Here is a 6,773-nt window from a genome sequence, read left to right on the forward strand (position 1 = left end):
ATTCTGGGGCTTCGTCTGACATACTTTGGACATGTTGTAAGGAGGGACCAGTCCTTGGAGAGGGACATCATGTTTGGGAAGTGGAGGGACAGTGCAGGAGAGGATGACCCTCGATGAGATGAATTGACTCAATGACTGAGGTAATGGGGGTAGGTGTATCAGAGACAGTGAGATTGGCACAAGATAGAACAGGGTTCAGGGCTATTGTACATAAGGTTGCTGAGTTGCAGGTGACTCAATGGCACATAACAATGAAAACAACAACTCTTGATATGACCCAGGAAGCATCAAAAGAAGATGGGAGGAGTACAGAGTCACTATAGCAAGAAGAATTGGCTGACACAGAAGAATTTCATGAAACAACATGTGATCAAGAGGTAATAAAGGAGAAAGTTCAAGCTGCTATGAGGAATTGGGAAAAAACAAGGCCCCAGGAATTAATGGAATACAATTAGCGTATTTCAACACACAGATGCTGCCGGACACACTCACTAGATTATGCCAAAAAATCTGGAGGACAACCACCAGGCCAACTGACTGGAAGAGATCTATATTTATTCTTTAAAAAAAAAAAAAAGATGACCTGACAGAGTGTGGAAATTATCAAACAATATCCCTAATATCACATGCAAGCAAGATCCATTCTGTTGCAGATTATCCAAAAATGACTGGAATAACATATCAGCAGAGAACTGGCAGATGTGCAAGCCTGGTTTAGAAGAAATCGTGGCACTAGTGATATTACAGCCAATGTCAAATGGATGTTGGCTGAAAGCAGAGAGTACCAGAGGAATGTCTATCTGTGTTTCATTGATTATGCAAAGGCTTTTGACTGTGTGGATCACAACAAATTGTGGTTAACCATGAGAAAAATGGGAACCCGATAACACTTAATAGTTCTCATGTGAAACCTATACTTGAGTCAAGAGGTATATCAGAACAAAGCAAGAAAATACTGCATATTCAAAACCAGGAAAGCTGTCAGGGATGTATCTTATCTCCATACCTTTTCAATCTATATGCAGAACAGGTCATTCGGGAAGCTAGACTTTATGAGGAATGTGGCATCAAGATTGGAGGAAGACTCATCAACACCTGTGTTATGAAGATGACACAACTTTGCTTGCAGAAACTTGAGAAGGACATGAGGCATTTGCTGCAGAAGGTCAAGAACTTTAGTCTTCAATATGTATTGAAGCTCAACATCAAGAAAACAGTTCTCACAACTGGGCCAACTAGCAGCTTCATGATAGATGGAAAAGAGGTTGAGATTGTTAACAACTTCAGCTAGCTTGGTTCCATAATCAACACTTGGAACCAGCAGTCAGAAAATCAAAAGATGAATTGTATAGAGAAAGTCTGTTGTCAAGGACCTCTCTAGAGTACTGAAGAGCAACAATGTCAGTCTGGAGACTAAGGTGCACCTGTTACCCTTCATAGTCTTTGCAATTACTTGTTATGCATCAGAGAGCTGGACAATAACAAAGGATTGTAGAAGAAGGATCTGCACTGTGATGCTGGAGAAGAGTGTTGAACACACATACCATGGACTTCCAGGAGAACAAATAAGTCAGTTCTGGAGAGAGTGAAACCAAGCTGCTCCCTGGAGACAAATATTTTGAAGCTTTCTCACATACTTTGGGCACACAGACAGAGGGACCAGTCCTTGGAGAAGGACATCATGCTGGGAAGTGCAGAAGGACAGCACAGGAAAAGAGGACCCAAAATGAGAAATATTGACTCAGTCTGTCAGAGACGATGAGATTGGCCCAGGATAGGGCAGGATTTAGAGATAATGTACATAGGATCGCTATGAGTCACAGGTGACACGATGACATGTAACAACAACTCCTGATATACCAAATCAGAATGTACATTTTAACAAGATTCTTATGAGTACATAAGACCCAAAATAAAAATCATCTAGAAATGTTATAAAAACGTAGATTGTGATTCAGGATGTCTGTGATTGACGTCAAATTCCCAGCAGGGCATTGTACTGAAATGAATTAGTTGGAAACTTTGGGAGATGCCAGCTACACTCACCTAGAAGGTTAAAACTCACTTCCACCTAGCCAGGTGGTCAATTTTACATTTCATCAGAATCCAAAGCTGGAGTTAAATCTATCGTTAATCCCCTACCTTTCCTTTTTTTCTCTCCTCATGAGCCCTCTAACTCAACAGAGACAGTGGATCTTGTATTTTGACTTAGTGCTTCTTTTAATACAGCTTGAGTTGTATTATTTCTCAGTAAAACTTGGTTTTTTTTCACTCCTATCAAAGTAAAAAAATCTTGATCCTCCTGACATCATTTCTCCTCATTGACATTTCTGGTGTTAAAAACGGCCTTCCAAGGTGCATTATCTTTGATGATCCTTTGGCCTGCAGATATGATCACGTTCTGTTGAGCTAGCTGTTTGATCACATGACCTACTGAGCTGCTTTGGATTCTTTCTCTCCAAAACCTCTCAGAAATTGTTTATGACTAAAAACCAAACCAAATAAACCTAAAACTGCATCTCAAGTCTAAGCTCTATTACCTTATGTTAATAACCTTTGAAATTTTGTTTGAAGTTTTATTGCAAGTGAATTTGGTTTCCATTCTTGTGTGTACAAGTTTGTTTAGCTAGTACTTATTATACAGTGAAGAACACGATGTCTAAAGGAGATTTACAATCACCTTCTAGGACTTCTATTTAGTATATGAACAGACATATGTTACCTTATCATACATTTTCTTATTTGTCTAGCATAACATCAGCCAAGACAATTTGGAAAATCAGTGGCTACTTTGATATTCTTTTCTCTCTCTCTCTAACTTTTTTTGTGCAGTAAGTTTGAGACTCACAGCTTACAGATTAAACAGTCCCAGTGATATATTAATTATTTAGTGCTGTTATAATAGCTTGCCTCTGGAAACCCTATGAACCTGGAGAGAGGATGAACGACACCCAAGCGTCGAGGACTCTCCTTCATAGGGTCGCTATGAGTCGCCTGCGACTCTACAGCACTTAACAACAGCTGGCCCAGGGGACAGAAAGCCATGCTACCAAGCCAAAGGTGGGTTACTTTTAATCCGCTGCCCTCGGGCCTGTCTTTCATTGTTTTTGTTCAGACATTACTCTAGGTCGTATAGCCCTGGTGTACAAGTCGCCGTACCGCGTTCACTTTTGGTTGCTGTGAGGCTGAACTTCGTGACACTGGTGTGTCAAAGGCGTTAATGATTGGCTACCCAATGCAGACAGAGAGTGGGGTGGAGCTCCCCAATTAAAACAAGCTTGGAAGGAGGAGTGGCATACACTTCCATAATAGCTTGCCTCTGGAAACCCTATGAATCTGGAGAGAGGATGAAAGGCACCCAAGCATCGAGGACTCTCCTTCATAGGGCCGCTATGAGTTGCCTGCGACTCGATGGCACTCAACAACAACAACATAACAGAGCTATATTAACTAGCCCAGAATGATTGTGCTTATGTGAAACCTAGACCTAGACCAAGAAGCTATTGTGCAAACAAAGTAAGGAAACACTATATAGTTTAAAACTAAGTAAAGTGTGTGACAGGGTTGTATCCTTTCTCCATAACTATTTCATCTTTATGTAGAGCAAATTATTTGAAAAGCTGGGCTCTATGAAGAAGAATGTTGTCATCAGGATAAGAGGAAGACTCAGAAACCTTCACTATGCAGATAACACAACGATGCTTGCTGAAAGTGAAAGAGGACTTGAAAGCAATTATTGCAGAAGATCAAAGGATTACAGCCTTCAGTAGTGCATCTCAGTGTTAAGAACACAAAAAGTCTCACCACTGGGTCATGATAAATGGCAACATCATAATAAATGGAAAAAAGATACAAACTGCCAGCAACATTGTCTTACTTGGATCCACAATAAATACGCTTGGTATCGGCAGTCAGGAGATGTATTGCGCTAGATAAACCTGAAGTCCGAGACATGTCCAAATTATTAAGGAGCAATGATGTTGGTTTGAGGACTAACGTGCCCCTGACTCAGTCTTTTCAGTCACTTGCTATGCATCTGAGAAATGGACAATTAATAAAGATGACAGAAGGAAAATTGATGCCTTTGAGTTGTGGTGCTGGAGAAGAGTGCTGACTATCCCGTAGTCTGCCAAAAAAACAAACAGGTATCTTGGAGAAGTTGAAGCCAGAGCATTCCTTGAAATCACTTGATAAAGCTTCATCTTAATATACTTTGGACATGTTGCTAAGAGAGGCTATTCCTTAGAAAGAGACATCATGCTTGAGAAGTTAGAGGGATGGTGTAAGAAAGGAAGACCTCAGATGGATTGACACAGCAATGGGCTTAAGTGTGTCAGAGATTGTGAGTATGACAGGATTCATATTTGATGTTCTAAAGGTCACACTCGACTTGACAGAACCTAACAACAATAATACAACAGAGATACCACAAGTAGTTGAGTTTTGCTCACTCACTCATTGCTGTTGAACTGGAGCCAATTCAGATCTGACTCTCCAGTGAGTCTTCCAAGGCTGTAAATTGCACTGAAGGAGATTGCCTATCTTATTCCCTCAGAGAAGCTAGTAGATTTGAATCACTCGCCTTTCGGTTGGCAGCACAATTCCCTACAAATTAGTCCCCACAGCTCTCCCTGAGTGGCTTTAAGAAAGAGACATGTATTCTGTTACCACTTGTTGTCATGTACCGTCAAGTTGGAGCTGACTTCTAGCTGATCCTCAAATGGGTTTTCTGTAGCTGTGAGGAGATCCAAATTTGGGGTGCTAAGCTCTAAGAAAAGGAGCCCCCTCTCTGCTGCGTCAATGTTTGTAGGTCCAATATTCTATCTCTGTTAACCATGAGTTGGTTCTGAATGGACAGCAGTGAGATTTTAGTTGTTGTTGTCATGTGCTGTCAAGTTGTTTGAAACTCATAGCAACTCTCTGTACAACCCTGCCCTGTTCTAAGCCAATCTCACTGACTCCGACACACTTAATCCCATTGCCCTGATTATTGTGTCAGTTCATCTTATCCAGAGTCTTTCTTTCCTGCACTATCCCTCTACCCTTCAAAATATGATGTCCTCCTCCAAGGACTGGTCCCTCCTGGTCACATTTAAAAGGGTTTGTTTTATTTTATTGGTTTTCATTCATTCATATAAATTTTGTTTTAGAATACGAATTACAGTTGATTAAAGCCTTTTTTTTTACCATGCCTCATGAAATTCTCACTGCACTTTGTCTATTCCTTCAGCCCACCTCTCTGCCCACTAGTTGTAGTATTTGTAGTTTGTAGTTCTTGTTGGGTGCTGTCCAGTCAACAAAAGAAGTCAAATAAATAAAACAAAAGAAGAATTGATGCCTTTCAATTTCTGTAATGCTAATTTTTTTTAATTATTGGAAACTTAAAAATTGTTAGAAATAATGAGATAAATCTACACATAATAAAAGATTCAAAATAGTCCCTCTCTCTCTTTGTCATCGAATCACAGCTGACTCTCCAGTGGGTTTTCAGAGGCTATAAATTTCAGAGCAGTTGGTGGACTCAAACCAACTGCTTTTGGATTGGCAAAGCAACTCCTGACACACTAGGGTACCAGAGAAAACAACAAAATAAAACCTCAAATTGGAATGTGTAGCTAGTGACACTAATTTCCTAAGTATGAATAAGAAGGGATGTGACGTTTTAATATTTAGATCATACATTTCTTAAATGTTTGGTATTTTCTTCAACTTTATTTCTGACGAGTTGTGAAAATACAATTTACAGGGATCCTAGGCAGCATTATATGTTGGACTGCTGCTAACTGAGAGGCTGATGGCTTAAATCTACCAGCTGCTCCCAGATAAAAATGGTCTCCTCTGGTAAATGATATACAGCTTCAAAAACCCAATGAGATGTTGTCAGGAGTCTAAATCTTCTTCTTGTTGTTATTACAAGCCATCTAGTCGCTTTCAACTCATAGTGGTCCTATACACAATAGCTTTGAATCCTGTTCTGTCCTGAGCCAATTTCACTGTCTCTGACACACCTATCGCCATTACCCCAGTTACTGTGTCAGTCCATCTCAACCAAGGTCTTCTTCTCTTGCACTGACCCTCCATCCTTCCAAGCATTATGTCCTTCTCCAAGGACTTGTCCCTCCTGGAAACCTGCCCAAAGTATGACAGATAATGTTTCAAAATCCTTGCCTCCAAGGAGAAACTTGATTTCACTCTCTCCAGGGCAGACCAATTTGTTCTTTTGGCAGTCCATGGTATATTCAATGCTCTTCTCTCATGCCACAACTCAAAGACATTGATTCTTCTTCTATCAACCTTAGTCATTGTTCATCTTCTCTGATGCATAGCAATTAATTGCAAAGATCATGTCCTGGATCTGGTGCACCTTAGTCTCTAGACTGACGTCATTGCTCTTTAGCACTCTGTAGAGGTGCCTGACAGTAGATTTTCCTAATGCAACTGATCTTTTGATTTCCTGACTCTGACTGGTGGTGCCAAGAGTGTTGATTGGGGAACTGAGTAAACTGAAATTGTTAATCTCAATCTTTTTTCTGTTTATTATGATGCTGCCAATTGACCCAGGGCTGAGAATCTTTGTCTTTTTTTAAAAGAACACACCGAACACATTAGCATTTTTTTTCTTTAAAGCAAATGACAAAGATTCCATTTACAAACTTTACTTTTAAAGTTAAGCTTAATTTTACATATTTAAACAATTTTCAAACTTACTTGACAGCATTCATGCACGACTAGAAAACATCTTTATATTAAACAAAAAATGTATTACCATTAAT

Source organism: Elephantulus edwardii, unplaced genomic scaffold, assembly GCF_000299155.1.
Source record: "Elephantulus edwardii isolate Elephantulus edwardi_28Jun2011 unplaced genomic scaffold, EleEdw1.0 scaffold00107, whole genome shotgun sequence".
Taxonomy (NCBI): Eukaryota; Metazoa; Chordata; class Mammalia; order Macroscelidea; family Macroscelididae; genus Elephantulus; species Elephantulus edwardii.